Source organism: Callospermophilus lateralis, chromosome 17, assembly GCF_048772815.1.
Source record: "Callospermophilus lateralis isolate mCalLat2 chromosome 17, mCalLat2.hap1, whole genome shotgun sequence".
Lineage (NCBI taxonomy): Eukaryota > Metazoa > Chordata > Mammalia > Rodentia > Sciuridae > Callospermophilus > Callospermophilus lateralis.
This window is the reverse complement of record NC_135321.1, coordinates 16,167,401-16,183,077: the sequence shown is the minus strand read 5'-3', so window position 1 is coordinate 16,183,077 and position 15,677 is coordinate 16,167,401. Positions and strand designations below refer to the sequence as shown.

Here is a 15,677-nt window from a genome sequence, read left to right as displayed (position 1 = left end):
TTATTCGAGTTTCAGGGCAGAGGATTCAGTGGAAGTTAGCCAGGTTGGAGACAGGAGGAGACCACTTAGGGGCAAATTTTTTTTTTTTTAAGGTTTTTAAAATTTATTTATTAGACATTGATGGGCCTTTATTTTATTCATTTATTTATATGTGGTGCTGAGAATCGAACCCAATGCCTCACACATGCTAGGCAAGCACTCTACCACTGAGCCACAACCCTAGCCCCACAGGGACAAATTCTAAACTGAGGTGACGGGACTGAGTTTCAGATTGGGTGACAGCTGTGGAGAAGGAGGGATTGGGATCAATGCAAGGGAAGTAGAGTCTGCCCAGCACATGCTGATGGGGGTAGATGAGAGGAAATAAGTACCATTTTCAGAGAAGGCAGTAGCTGAGATGGGAGATCTGGTTAGGTGAGTGCGTCAGGCTGAATTGCCAAGTAGACTGAGAAATCTCTGGAGATAAACCTGTGAGGGAGTGAGGAGGCAGGTTTAGAAAGAAGTTGACAGACACAATGCTATGGTGACTAAGGCCAGAGCCAGTGGATGAGGAGCTGTGGAGAGTGGGTGGCTCCTTAGGGTTGGCCCAAATTCAGGGAAGAGGGGCAAGGCTTTCTATCTCTGTTTCAGCCAGAGTGAAGGATGTGGAAAATAAGCCCAAGGACTTTCCCTGCATCCATAGCTGTTCCCCCACCTGCTTTATGGGGGTAAAATTGAAGTTTTTATCATTTAAAGGTCCAGACCTCAACCAGAGTTAAGGAACACCAAAGGAAATGACTGGCACCTGGATCCCCCCCCCCACACACACACACCCTTATGCGTCATCTGACCTCAATACTATAAGCCCCAGGTAATTTCCTATTCACATTCTTGTCCCATCCTAATGGATCTGTGGGGACCCCAATACAGTGAACCCCAGGAATGAACCCCGTTCTTTCCCACCCTGAAGGAGGCAGGCCTATATGACCCAGATCTTGCTTAAGGCTACCGCAGTTTTCTGTCCCCAAAATGAGCCATGCCAGGCATTCAACCCATTGATTCCTCACTCAATCCTGAATAAAGAAAAGCTTGCTGACCTGAAGTTTGCTGCTCATCTCCTTCATCATGGTGCCTCATTTGTGCTAATACAGAGGTTGGCTGCTTTTTGGGAAGGGGTGCACTGCTGGGTGGGGCAGATCCCAAGAGCTGTCATAAGAAAGTGGCCAAAGCCCTGTGCAGTGGGAGACTCAGCTGTGAGTGGTCAGAAACTATCTTTTCCAGTAGCTTAGAGTTGGAGGTGAATTCCTTGAAGAGAGACCCAGGTCAGAAAACTACAGTATCTGATATCATGGCGAAGATCTTAAGTTTAATTTAGGACATTTACTTTCAGGTTCCTGTGGGTTTGCTTAGCTCCTGTCAACAATGGGATGTGCAAAGCATTGTGTATGGATGGAGCTGTTGGGATGCTAAGACACATGCATGTGTCCAGGTGGTCTCTGAACCCCATAAGATCCTTGAGATCCCTTCTCAAGAGGAACTCAATCCCCAAGTGCTGTGGGTCCTCTTCTTTTTCTGGTTGGTCCTCAAAGGATTAAGCCTGATGGCTCTTCTGTTTCTCAGACACCTTCCTAACTGCTTCTTTCTCTGTCCCTCCTCTTGGATTTAGAGGCTGGGAAACAAATCCAAACCCATTCCTTTTAGGGAAGCCCAGCTGTGATGTGAAATTTTACAAGGGTTAATAAGTCTTACAAGGTTCTCAACAGACTCTTTCTTTGGGCAATAGTTTCTGAAGATGACTCTTAACTGCTATCCCAAACCTGGTACTTCTGGCTTTCCTTTAATTCCCGAAGGTTTTGCTTATGGAAACTATCCACTTTCCTTTGTCTCTACCCTCTCTTTCCTTGGACAAGGCCAGCTTTCCAGCATTTAGGCCTAAAGAGACAGCAGGAAGTAAGAATGAATGGATCCAGCCAGTAGCCAGGACCTAGGAGGTCATTCAAATATCCAGGGGCCTCCTAAATAATGCCCAACTCTGAGCCCAACCCCCACCCCTGCAGGTCTCCCAGAAAAAGTCCTTTGTGGGGTTTCCAAATTGAGGCTCAGAAAAGGAGAGGCAGTTTTGCTATAGAAAGTCTATTTATGAAATCACTAACAAAGGATAAGGCAAATTCTTTCCTCAGTCTATTTCTGGCAGGCCGGTAATAAATTAAACCTGGTTATGATTTCTTTCAAGGGTATGTTTTTGGAAATTAAAAAAAAAAATCCTAATTCTTTCAATAGGTTGATGTTTAAAAAGCCACTCTGCTGCAAATCTTGAAATTATTATTCTACGGTCAAACATTGTAATAATTCCTTTAGAAATATGCTAACAAATTTTACATGTTAACCTCTCTATAAATACCTAGGCCTAGCTTGATTTTTAGCTAAAAAATGTGCAGCTCAAGTCTTGAGGCTGCTCAGTTCAGGAGTTCTTTGCAAGGCCTTTGATGGTGAGATAAAGAAAAGCCTTTTCTTTCTCCACTCGACCCCCCCCCCCACTCCCCTTCAGGAACACACCTTTTGTGTGCTCTGCTTGACAAAGGAATTTCCCAATTTCATAGTGGAATTTGGAGGGAAAGAATGATATCGACATGCTTCTACAAAGCCGGCTTCCAACCACAAAAGACTTAAAAAAAAAAAAAAAAGAATCTGGGATTTTGCAATACACTGATTGGAGGAATAACCAAGACATTGATAGTTAGCAATAAAAACAGCAACAACAAAATCCCAAAGGGTTTGGAATTCCTTTAGTTTCTATTTGGCATGTGAATCATATGGTTTCTTTGTTCTGCCCTTCCCTATCTGCTACATTAAGATAATAGTTATATTTCATTTTTGTAGTCAAATTACTGTTTTATTGTTGTTCAAAGTATACTGGTACACAAGATAGCTTTGCATATGTAGAACAATACAATGAACCTTAATTTTTTAAAATATTTTTTATGGAAGAGTGGTAGTGTCTTTTTTTAAAACTTGGAATAAAAGCTTCTTCAGCTGAGAAATTCGATGATTTTTGCAGAATGGACTAAGATGGATGCTTTGCTTTTAACTGTTGAGTCAACCTGGCAAAGGAACATCTCTGAAATCCTTGTAAAGATAGAACTGAGATAATCTGCTAGAAATGATTATCTTTTACTTTTTGGTTGTTTGTGGAACTGAAAAGCAGAGGCAGTGTTATCAGTTGCTGTTTGTGCAAATGAAGAATTGTGCTTTTAAATCAAATTTCCTCCAGACTATGGTTGGGTTATATAGAGCTCTGCTCATACAGTATTTGACATTTTGAAGCCACGAGGCAGTTGTAGAAGACTGTAGAAGACTCCTAATGATAAGCAATTCAGACTTTGATTTTGGGAGTACAACTCTTGTCACCATTCAAATGCTGCTTTGCTGTGCTTTCCCCTCTAAGAGAATGGGGGAGGGGCAACAGAGTTTTAAGTAAACAAAGATTTCAAATCCATGAAAGCTAGGATTTACTATGGCACGTAAATTATGAAATTCCATACATTGTAATATCCCCAGCGCATCAAGATTTCAAATGAGCAGGTCCTTGTATGCTCTTTAGTGCACATAATGTTTTTTACATGTATATTAATAAGGGCCCACCTTTGGGAGAAGAAAAAAAGCCTTCTTTTCAAATGAAATCAAGCCCAGGTAAAGTTGAAACTCAACACACAGAGTAGTGGCATTGTTTTCCAGCTAAAAGATGAGAGTTTCAATTTCATCATCTTGGAACAATGATAAATGTGCTGGCAAAATTTGCAGATTGTACATAGGTCTTTCTAAACGTGTGTAAATATGTAGCTGTGTATTCCAACTTCTGTGCAACTCCAATTTGCTGTTTGAAATTAAAGACAACTCTTCTGTGAGACAATAATCTGGGTTGTTTGCATGAGAAGTCCTAAAGAGCAAAAATACTACTTGAAATTTACTTCAGTGTTAGAGAACAATGGCTTCCTCCATGAGAGTTAATGCAAGAGGGGAATACTGACATTTAGAATGAAACTTTTGTGCACACTTTGCAGACATTAGCCAATCAATATAATTTAAAATAAAACATATAGGAATACTTTCTATGCTGGGAGTCGTCCCTGCTACTCCAGTCTATTAGTGTCTTCAGAGTCGGATCAAACAGGAGTGAGCCTTTTGGAAGGTAATGGTGACATTTTTTCAGCTCCTTCCATTTTGTCCTATTTCCAGCGTTCAGCACAATTACTTTGACATGGGGGTTTGTCTCTCATTTTAAAATCCTTTCAATGGAGTACACGTCTGTGAACAATGTAGGAACCAGGGCACGGGGCTGGAAACAGCACACTTCATCTGGAATGGAAATACATTGTCTCGCTCTCGGATGGGCTCCGAGTATACCCCTCGTGGCCTTTGGTGGGTTTATGTATGTATCGTTTTGTGTTCTGTAAGCTATGAGCACCTGCTGTATGTACAATATGTGCTTGTTACATTTGAGCCCCATCTCCCTTCGAGAATTTAAAGATCCAGCTATTACATCTTGTTTACTCAATATCATTCCCCCATTTAAAAAAAAAAAAAAAAAACCTACATGAACTGAACATGCCATGTTTCAATCTGGCCCCAGTGGCTTTTTCTCTGAAAGCAAAACGTGTGTCTTTTACACCAGGGCTTTCTCCCCACCCCAGGGGGTGTCTTCCATTCTTTTGTGGCTCAGTTTAAGGCGAAAAGGGCTCCAAACCACTAACTAACCAGAGGAGAGCCCCTTCCTTCACCTCCAGGGAGGATTTCAGACTCAATTTATCCGAAGATAGCGTGCTCTCTTCTTACTTATTTGCCACCATTACGAGGAGAACAGAACACCACCTTGGCTTCAAGATCCTGGGTAGAGAGAGGCTCACGGTCTTTTTCAACCATCTTTGGCGAGGCCTTGCTTCCTTCCACTCGAGTAAGTTGCGGCTTGGGGCCATGGAAAGGACTGGGTGAGAGTCTGAAATGTCGTTTGAAAAAAAAAGCAGCCCTCCCTCCGGCCCCTCACCACCACCACCACCACCCGCTCTGCTCTCCGGGGCCAAGCTGCGAGGCGGCAGCCCGTAGGGGCGAGACTTGGCAGGTCTGCGGGGCGCCTCTCCGCCGCCGCGGGGCTCGGGCTCCGCAGCGGCCGGGCGTCGGCGCCCGCCGGCCGCGGGGCTTCGCGCTCCCGCCGCCGCCTGGCTCCCGAGTCTCCCTTCCCCCACGCCCCCTCCCCCTCGCCCGCGCTCCCTTTTGTTCGCTCGCCGCCCGGGCCGAGCCGCCGCCGCCGCCGCCCGGGCCCGCACCCCAAGCCGTAGGCCCCGGCGTGGCGGGCCGGCCGCCGCCGCCGCCGCGCGGCCTAGAGCGCGGCGCCCGGGGAGGCGCGGGGCCGGCCGGGCGCACGGCGAGGCCGCGGCGGCGGCGGCGGCCCGGGAGCCCGGCAGCCGGGGCGGCGGCGAGGCCGCTGCACCGCACACGCACACTCAGACCCCGGCTGCGGGAATGCGGATGACACGCCCGTAACATGGAAGCCGCCGCCGCCGCTCCGACGACAGCAGCAGCAGCCACAGCAGCAGCAGCCGCCGGCGGCGCCGCGCAGAACAAAGGTCATCCGAGCTGCGGCCCAGACGCCCGGGCTTGACCGCTGCGAAGGCCAACCCCGGGCCGGGGGTGGGTGTGCGCCTCTGCGGCGGGGGCGACCAGGGGGCGGCCGGGGCGAGCCAGGGGCGCGGGTGGGCGCCGGGAGAGGCGGGGGAGCCGCCCCTCGTGCCACCCCAGCGGGTCGGGGTGAGCGCGCGAGGCTCAGGCCCCTTGGCCTGACTGCAGTGGCCTGTCCCACCCTCGCCCTAGGGACAGCTGGCCTTCGCGCCCCGCCAGCTTCCTTGGGGGGCCGAGGAAGGGCCGGTTTTGCTAGGCCCCACCGGCTCAGAGAGGGGGCCACGTGAGCGCGGCGCTCCCCCCACCTACCCAGCGCTGGCTGTGCACAGATGATTTTTCCAAGGCCTCTGTGTCCCCTCTCCCCCACTGCCCCTTCATTTGCTCCCCCCCCCCCCACCGCCCTCCTCAGACATCCCCAGAGTTCTACCCTGAGGTGAAGGGATTTGGACTTCTCCCCCCAGGTGCTTGAAAGAAGAGAAGGTTGGAGGAGGAGGAGGAGACTGGGGGGGCTGCTGGTGATGGTGACAGGGCTGGGAGAGAGAGGAGAGGGACGGAAGGGAGGAGGGGGCTGGGTGGGGTGGGGGTGACAGGCAGAGAGGAGCCTGGTCAACAAGCCAGCACCACTCTGCTAGGAGGCCAGGCCGGCTCCTGCAGCCGACGCATCCTGTGTGAGGAGACACACATAGATTGCTTTCTTGGGGGCTCTTTGTCAGCCACCAACACAGAGAACACACACTGACACACACGTACACAAAGATCTGAGCCAGGTTGTGGGAGGTAAGTGGGGGAAGGAGAAGGAGGGGGAAACAGTGTCTGCGGTGGGCTTCGGGGTGAAGGGGAGGGGGAAAGAGCCCTCAGGGGCTCTGGGGGGCTTGTGAGGTGAGCATTTCCAAGGCTGTGTGCTTGTGTGGTGCGGGGGGACACACGATGACCTTCCCCTCCTCAGGAAGACCTAAAAGGGAGAGGCAACCCCCAGCGAGATCCCCCCTGTGCTGATGATTTTCAGGGACTTGTTGGCAACTCAGCGAGGGTTGCCATAGCTTTTTTATGTAGGGTGACCAGAACCGGCTGAAACTGGTTTGAGGCAGATCAGCTCCTGAACACAATGCAGTCACTGAGCTACTACAGTAGGATAGCAGCTTCCTCCCTTCATGGCAGCCAAAAGCAGAGGAGCTTGCAGGAAGGTGCCATCCCAACACAGTATGTGAATGCACACTTAGACACCACACAGCACTGGTACGTGACTAATGGAGCCCTAAAAGATCCTGTGTAGAGACGATGGAAAAAAAGGTGCAGGTTTGCAGGGTCTGAGATTACTTGGGCTTTTCCTGCCTTTTTCTTTTGCTTAAGGGATGGACAAGGAGCTGAGATTTATGACCCTTATTAAAGAAAAAAATGTGCCTTGCTAGGGTGGGGACACTTGGTTTGTGCAGTCTCTTCTCTGTGTTTTTAACAAAACAAAACCAGAGTGAACTGATGGATTTGTAATGGTAGTTTGTTTGTTGCTGGAGAATGCTACTTTGCATGCCTTTTTTCTCTTGCAGGGTATGTTCTGTTTTGTGCTTTTCCTTTTAGAAGCTACTAAAGGGTGTTGGGGATACTTCTGACTATTATGAAGGCCAAAAGGTAACAATATTGTTCTAGGAAATGAGCATAAATGCCTTCCAGTGATGCTGTTAGCCATACATGCTGTCTTTTTTTTTCCTTGTAGGCCTGTTGACTGGGGCTGCTTTTAACCCTTTCATATTTGCAGAGAATGCAACCGTGTGACAGTAACTGAGCACTGGTCCAAAGTCTTTCCAAAAGGTCAAGGTTCACAAGGTGAGATGTGCTGTTTTGAGCATGAATTTAAATATTAATTTACAGATCCATTCAAACACAGACTGACAGTGAACTGGTACCCTGGAGATAAAATGGGGTTCATGGTGGAGAAGAAATACTCTTAATGTTATCCACATTTGATGGGATCCGAGTGACTTTTTGATGGTATTGCTATCAAGGTGAAATCTGATTGCCTTCATTAAATCTCATGTGCCCTGGGCATTTGGAACAATCAGGCCTGGAAAGAGGCAAGTTTAGAGAATGGTAGGCGGCAGGGCCTTGTGGAGAATGCGCTGTTTTGCATTAGACTGAAGCAGTACACATGTAGCATTTTCCTGATGATGATAAGAAAAGGAAGGGCTTCACCAAATCGAGGCAGCCTGGCTACCTTTCTAGGATTTGAGGAGCCTGGAGGTAGATTCTCCTTTTGTTCATTCATCACCTTTCTTTTACCATGCTCTCAGTGTTAACCTGAAAGATTTTTCACTCCGAGTCAAGTGGTGGAATGTCTTATTGATTTTGGGGGCTGTCTACGGTGAGTTCGCCATTGGATTATTTGTGGCATACATTTTAATGTGGAATACTAATGCAAGACCAGGGGGAGACCGGGTAGTCTGCCTTCATCTGTGCAAAGATGCCTGTTAACTCTCAGCTCTACTGGAATGGGTGGTGGAAAATGTCTCATGCCTTAAAAAGATTGCAGTTAGATTTGAGCTGGCATTTTCATGCACCTTCCCAAACCAGAGGTGGGAGAGGAGGGGAGAGGAGAGGAGAGGAGAGAAGAGGAGAGAGCAGTAAGGAGTGTAGCAAAGAGAAGAACAAAGGCTGTGAGGGGAACACTAAACATTTTGCCTTGGGGTTCCTTGTGAAAAGAACTGCAACTTCCCCAAACAGGAAACCAGTCGCTCCAGAGTTGGATCCGACATGATCTCAGCAACAGAACTGGTTCTGCCTTTCGGCTGGTCTGGTAAAAGTACAGTCAAGAGGAGCCCATAGGAGACATTGCAAATACATTTCTCCCTCATTTTGAAGTGGGTATCTCGTTCCTCTCCGTGTTCAGCAGAGCAGTATTTTCAGAAATGCCGAGAATCTTAGAATTGGTTAAGTTGTGTGCTGGCAGTTGGTGGGCAGCATATCTGCAGTGAGGGTGTTCAGTATGCAAGGGTTTTTATTGTTGAAATGTTTTTCATTTGGCTGCACAACATTGCCTGTCTGATAAAACTGGCAAAAGGGGAAACAGGAGTGCATGGTTAGCTTGGAATACTTTATGCAGTATTTAATACAGATGAATGTAATCTCGGACAGATATACCAGCAAATAGCTTACACGATGGAACAAAATTCTTTGCAAATCACTGTGCTAAAATTGGTTTTCAGTTCTACCTCATTTTGGACTGCCAGAGGTTCTGTGGATGACTGTGGCAGAAATATGCTTGCAAAGCAGATCCGAATCCATGTTGCATGATATGCTGTTCCTGCGTTTCTGGTGCCAACTAAAACTCAGATGGCTAATATGATAAACCTTAATTAGCTTAATACAATAAGCTGTTTTATCATTTAGTCCTTCATTCCTGTCTTTCTGGAGTCAGTGATTTTTATTTAACTTTGATAACTCACTCCTTGCAGTGGCTGTTTCTTGAGAATATATTTAAAAAACCTTTTTTGGGCACTGCATGTCGTGGAATGTTCTGGTTTACTCTCTTAGTGGTTTTTAGCTTTGTTCCTCCCCTCCCCCCAGAAGTCTCCTGAAAATAGCATTTGTTTTGCATTTAGGCCAGTCTTTCCAGCTGCAAATGCTGCTTAAGGTTGGAGAGCTGGTTCTCCAGGGCAGTGTTCATGAGCTCATCATGGACGGGGCTTGCCTCAGGTGTTGATCTCAGGCTGGGGTATAACAACCTAGCAGGCCCAGGCCTCCAGGGAGAGGTTCCCAGCATGCTTTGGAGAATATGTAAGGGCATGTTCCTTCCTGGGAGAGCCAGGAGGGAACACCCAGGCACCCACACTGGGGGCGGGGCCTGTGCTGGAGCTGGAGCCCAAGCCTGATCCCTGGTTGGGGTTGCCTGCGGCAGTCTCCCAGGAGGACCTTTGGGCCATCTCCTTGCAGCAGGGCTGTGTGGGGTGGGCCCAGCCATACACTGGAAAAAATGTGTAACTGGGTGTTGAATCCTTGATTATTTTTATCATCTGAGTGAAATTTAGAGTCACATTTTCCAAGTTAAAGAACACTGGATCCAGGACTTTTAGAACTCTCAGCTAACCTGGTTCAGGAACACTGTCTCTCTTCCTCATTCAGACTCCCCACCCCCAGTCATTTTTAAGGGAGGTCTAGGAAGGAGGAACCAGCATGTAAGTGGAATTTTTTTGCTCCTACCTTTGCTTGGACAGGTTGGAATGTTAGAATCTGTGTTCTCCACCCCCCTCTATTTCTTCCCTTGAACTGCACTCCCGGGGCTTTGCTCCGGAGTGCAGTTTGTCTGCAGGTTTTGAGCAACCTTTCCCATGTTCTTGGTAGACCGCCACCTCACAGCACACAGCTGACACGGAGGTTGCCTTTGATGAGGAACCTTATAAAGGATGCCAGTGCAAGGGAAACTGAAAAGATCTGCAAGACATTAGGGGTGGCGCCTTCCTCATCCCTTGAGATCCCTTCCTAATCCTGTATGGCAAGATGAGAAAAGCAGCAGCCATGATGGACCTTACAGAAATCCACACCTTTGTGTTAATTATATTTTAGGGATGATCTTTAACCAAGTCATGATTAAAGAGTTAACTCTTACTAGGCATGGTGGTACATGCCTGTAATCCCAGCTGTTCCTGAGGCCAAGGAAGGAGGATTGCAAGTTCAAGGCCAGCCTGGGCAATCTATTGAGATCCTGTCCCAAAACAATAATTTTTAAAAAGTGATGGGGATGTAGCTCAGTGGTAGAGCACTTGCCTAGTATGCTCTAGTGAGGCCCTGGGTTTAGTCCCCAGTGTACTTAAAAAAAAGAAAAAGAAAAGAATAAACTTTACATTTTTAATTTACATACAGTGAAATCCATTGTAACTCTTTGGGTTTTGACATGTATGGAATTATGTATGTACCACTGCAATCAATGCAAAATAATCCCATCACACCAAAATTTCCTTCTGTTGCCCATCCATTTGTAACCAGACTTCTTCCACCTCTGTCCCTGTAATCATTGTTGTTCTCTGTCCCCATTTTTGGTCTTTTCCAGAATGTCATATAAATAGCTTCTTTGACTTAGCAAGATGCATTTTGATTGCCGAGTAGCGTTCCGCTGTATGGATGTACCACAGTATATTTATCCATTCACTGGTTGAAGGACATCAGAGTTGTTTCCAGTTTTTGGTGATTGTGGGGGGGAAAAAAAAGCAGCTCTTGTAATCATTTGTGTATAGGTTTTCATGTGAACATTGTTTGCTTCTTTTGAGACTGGTTCTTACTATATTGCCTAAGCTGGTCTTGAAGTCCCTGAGCTCAGGTGCTCCTCCTGCCTCAGATTGCTGAGCATAAAAATAGTTTCTTTTTCTTTTCTTTTCTAATTTTTTTTTCCAGTGTGGGGTTATTGAACCCAGAGCTTTGCACATGCTAGGCAGCTAGGCAATTGCTCTACCACTGAGCCACATCCTAGCCACGCGAATAGTTTCTCTTTCTCTTCTGTAAATACCTGGTTGGGTCATATGGTATAGATATAAGAGAGAGGTTTGGATGAAAATAAATTCAGCTCATCATAACTCACAGAAAAGATCTGGCCTTGACAGCTGCAGTTAAGATTTCTAAGAAAGAGATGGTGGTAAACATTAAAGACATTCAAGAGATGATCCTGAGAGAACACTCTTTAATAGGATGACATGCTTTATAACCCTGAACTAATCGGAATTAGCCAAAAGTGGAAACACAAAACTCCAAGTGGTAAAATATCCTTTATTTCCTCCAGCAATTGTTTTTAATCTCTTCAGAAACACTTGGCAGTTTAATTTTTACATTTGTCTTTAGGTTCCATAAAATACAACTCAATAATAGAGTTGAAATTTTGGAAAGTGATGCCAAAGATTTTTGTTGAGATCTTGGTTGTGTGTAAACAACTACTTAATTATAATTTGATTTAGACTACAGCTAAAATATTGGTGGCATTCTAAAATTTGAAATCATTATTCTGCTTTGATACCTTGTAAGGAAGTAAAAATATTTAGGCACTATCAAAGCAATGAAGAGGGGAGATTTGAAAGGTGATAAAACAACTTTTAGGATCAAGAAGAGCAAATAGAGGTGCTGGTAGAGCAAGGAGGGAAGCAGCAAGCAATGTTAATTTGAGGATGCTTTCATCCGTTTAACAGACGCTTCCTGAGTGTTTACTGAGCACCAAGCGTTGGTTAGGTCTTGGGAATACAAAGGGAAAAGGAACAATGGAGAAAAATCTAGTGTGGGAAGTAACTTACAGATAGTAATGTGAATGGCAGTCCAGTGCCAAGGGTCAGGGGAGGACCTCTGAAGAAGCCGCTTCTCAGCTGAACCAGGCAGGACCAGTGAGACCAGCAAGGCCACAGCTCTGGGAATAATATGCTGGGCAGAGCATGTGAGTGGAGGGAGTAGCCAGGGGGAGGGAAGGGCTTGGTCTACCAGTTGGGTTTGGGTCCCACAGTCAGTGCATCTGGAGGCAGTCAAGGGACAGACTGAAGAAGGTTTCTGTGTACAGTCCCTTCCAGTGTGGATTTCTTTATATAGCTAGTATTGGCAGGAGGACATCCTTCATCACAAAGGTCCTGTGGCAGCACATTGGAAGATGGAGTGGAGGCTGCAGAGGCTCGAGGCAGGGAAGTCAGATGAGGGGACCACTGCAGGAGTTTGGGAGAGAGAAACCACAAAGATCTGGGGTGTTGCTTGTGGGGTAGGTTTTGGCTGCACAAGGGGCCAGGAGCGTGTGGTGGTACCCAACTAGATGTTGGGAGTGATGGGGGAAGGAGGGATGGAGGATGCTGCCAAGATATCCCCTGTGGTTATTTGGCAGCTGGTCCTTTCTATGAGATGGCAGGGTGAGAAGGCAGAAGAGGCTGGGAGAATGGAGGTGGGAGGGGGTGAATGTGGTGAGTTCAGATTTGGATTCTTTGCCCTTGGAGGCACCCTTTGCCTCCAGGCTCTTCGATCTGGGATTCAGTAGTGTTGTTTGGTCTAGAGGTTTAGGTTTGAGCCCTGTAGTATCCCCTAATCCATGGGAACAGGTTCTGAGACTTTCGGTGAGTTCCTGAAACCTTGCAATGACTGAACCCTACCTGTGCTATTTTTTTCCTATACATGCATAACTGTGGAAAATTTAACTTGTAAATTAGGCATAGTAAGAGATTAACAATAACAAAAGACAGCAATTATAATATACTAAAATAAATTATGTTAAATTTAATGTTTTGGGGCTGGGGATGTGGCTCAAGCGGTAGCGCGCTCGCCTGGCATGCGTGTGGCCCGGGTTCGATCCTCAGCACCACATACAAACAAGGATGTTGTATCCGCCGATAACTAAAAAATAAATATTAAAATTCTCAAAAAAAAAATTTAATGTTTTGTGGGGGATCCTGGGGATTGAAATGCTAAGGGATGGTTTACCACTAAGCTATACCCCCAGCCCTTTTTATCTTTTATTTTGAGACAGGATCTCACTAAGTTTATGAGGCTGGTCTTGAACTTGTTGTCCTCCTGCCTTAGCTTCCTGAGTAACTGGGATTACAGGCCTGTTGGTACAGGTTCCACCATGCCTGGCTATTAATTACCTCTGGAATTTTCCATTTAATGTTTTCAGACTGCTGTTGACCTCGGGTAACTGAAACCTTGGAAAGTAAAGTCACAGATAAGGGAAGACTGCTGTGGTGAGCTATAATTAGCAAAGGACAGAGATGATAGAAGAAAGGTGTAAAAAAGGATTGAGTTTGGGGTCCCCTAAAATAATGGCTTATATAGTAAAAACCCATACATGAAGAGGGATGGGTAGTTGAAGAACTTAAAATGCATGCTTTAGAAAGTTGGGAGAGGGCTAGGAGTGTGGCTCAGTTGTAGAGTGTTTTTCTAGCATGTGCAAAGCTCTAGGTTTTATTCCCAGCCTGGCACACACATACAAAAGCAATTTGGAGGACAGAACATTTTCAGAAAGGTAGAAAATGTTGTTAGTAGCTAGCATCTGTATGTGGCAGCCCTTCACTTATGCTATCTCGTTAATTCTGGAACAGGGGAATGGGCTGTGTATTATTATCCACATAGTACCAGTGGGGGGGAATTGAGGCAGAGACACTGGCCAAGGTCTTTTAGGTCATACCTGGTAGTGGAGGCCGGATTTGCTCATGCTCCCTTTCACTGGGCGGTTCTGTCTTGGGGGAGCCTGGTTTAGAGGTGTGGCAACCTGGAGGAGGAGCCCATAGGGCATAGCATTGCCAAGCAGCAGAGATACTGCCAGCAATGGCACACAGATTGGTTGATGACTGTCCTGTGAGAATGTGTATTGGGGAAATGGTCGGCACGCCTGTAATCCCAGCACTTCGGAGACTGAGGCAGGAGGATTGCAAGTTCAAAGCAGCTGTAGCAACTTAACAAGGCCCTAAGCAACTTAGCGAGACCCTGTCTCAAAATAAAAAGGGCTGGGGATGTAGCTCAGTGGTTAAGTGCCTCTGGATTCTTGAGGTACACTAAGGGCCTTCATAGTTAGCCAGCTTTTCTTGACCGTGGTTAGCATAGACAGAAGAGAATCTGTTATTGGCACCAGAGACGTCTCTAGAAATAGCACATTGAAAAGTCTTAAACAATTTTTGCCGGGCACTAGGGTGAGTATACAAATTGAAAGGGAGAAGGGCTAGAGAAATGCTTTTGTTTCACATTCTCGTTGAAAAGGAGAAAAGCGAAGTAAATTGAAAGTGCTGAGAAAAATCCCACGATAAACAAACATAGTTTAAAGAATTCTTTGAAATCATTTCCTCCAGGCAGGAAGTTCTAAATTCTGGTGTTTTAGAATGAACAGTGAGAGCAGATTCTGTTTCATCTACATCTGGAGACAGAAAAATAAGTAATTTTAGACAAATTCCGTGTGGTTTCTTAGCTGCCCCACATATTCCCTACTAAAGAGCCTTTCCTCCATGGGCTCAAGGGATGGAAAATGTCGGTTTTGTATGGTTTCCTTTTCAGTTATCATAACTTTACATAATTAGAGCTTCCAGGCATCTGGACTCATCCATAGGGATCTAAAGATAACCGGGGTGTTGTAGTTCTTGACTGTTCTCATCATCAGCCTTTCTTTGTGGGATACAAACTCCTTTTGGAAGCTGATTCTTGGGGCTGGTAATGGGTATTGATTTTATAATTTTCTTCTGGAAGGAACAGATTCTTTCTAGGGATCTGAATAGTAAGAAATAGGTTGTTGAACAACTTAACAGGTCAGAAAATTAAAAGCCCTCTATTTTAAAGGAGCATGTAGCTGAAATGCTTCAGATATTTATGATCTCCTCCTCATTTTCTGCAGTGAGCCTGAATAGGGCAGGGGGATAGGTCATTAACAGCAGTCTGAGCTGGAGCCCAGCATCTGGACTTGTGGTCCAGTATGGCCACCATCATGGCTTTTTCTTGCCTTCCAACATTTATCATATGTGCCTTGGTGGTATATAATCCTATTCATTTTTATAATCCTTTTATCTGATGAGCCTGAAAGCATGAGTTAATCAAATTAAGACTCACCTTTAATTAATAAGCTGATCCTTAACAGTTTTACTGATTTTACATAGCAGGAACAGGAGAGGAAGTTGGAGAACTGCTTATTCTTAGCGTTCTAGTTAAATCTGTGTGATAAAGCCATGGAGATTTCCAGATGCCATTCCCAGGTCTCAGTGACATCAATCTGTTTGCTTAACCCTCAATGTTATAAACCTGTGCTCTGCTGCTTACTAGCACTGAGACCTGGAGAAAGCTTCTTAAATTCCAAACCATACTTTTCTTAAGGATTTGAGGATTAAATACATACACAGTGCTTTGCAGAGTGTATGCTAATGTATCCTTTCTAAAATTGTAGCTGTCATTCTGTGTTTCTTGGTCTGCATGTTTTAGGAGAATGACTTGTCTTTTTTTCCCTGTCTTGGAGAGTATTGTCTCCTGTCCTGGTTTAACCTTATTTGTGAGTAGTGTTTGTTTTTGACCATGAAAATACATAGAAGGTATGTCTCCTGTCTCTCTGT

The 15,677-nt window shown here is 45.8% G+C and overlaps 1 protein-coding gene across 16 annotated transcripts in view; it reads left to right on the top strand.

Annotated features, from left to right (window-relative positions):
- Positions 1-4,673: 4,673 nt before the first annotated feature.
- Znf532 (zinc finger protein 532) overlaps positions 4,674-15,677 on the top strand; it is a 106,487-nt gene continuing 95,483 nt past the window's right edge. For 5 of the 16 annotated variants that reach the window (XM_076837320.2, XM_076837319.2, XM_076837303.2 and 2 more), the window contains exons 1-3: positions 5,432-5,664; positions 7,197-7,278; positions 7,364-7,473. The gene's annotated coding sequence lies outside the window, so the exon portion shown is untranslated. Of the gene's footprint in view, positions 4,931-5,431; positions 5,665-6,248; positions 6,430-6,524; positions 7,279-7,363; positions 7,474-8,441; positions 8,505-12,001; positions 12,053-15,677 lie in introns of those variants that run through there. The other 11 variants (XM_076837309.2, XM_076837307.2, XM_076837308.2 and 8 more) reach the window with 11 other exon arrangements.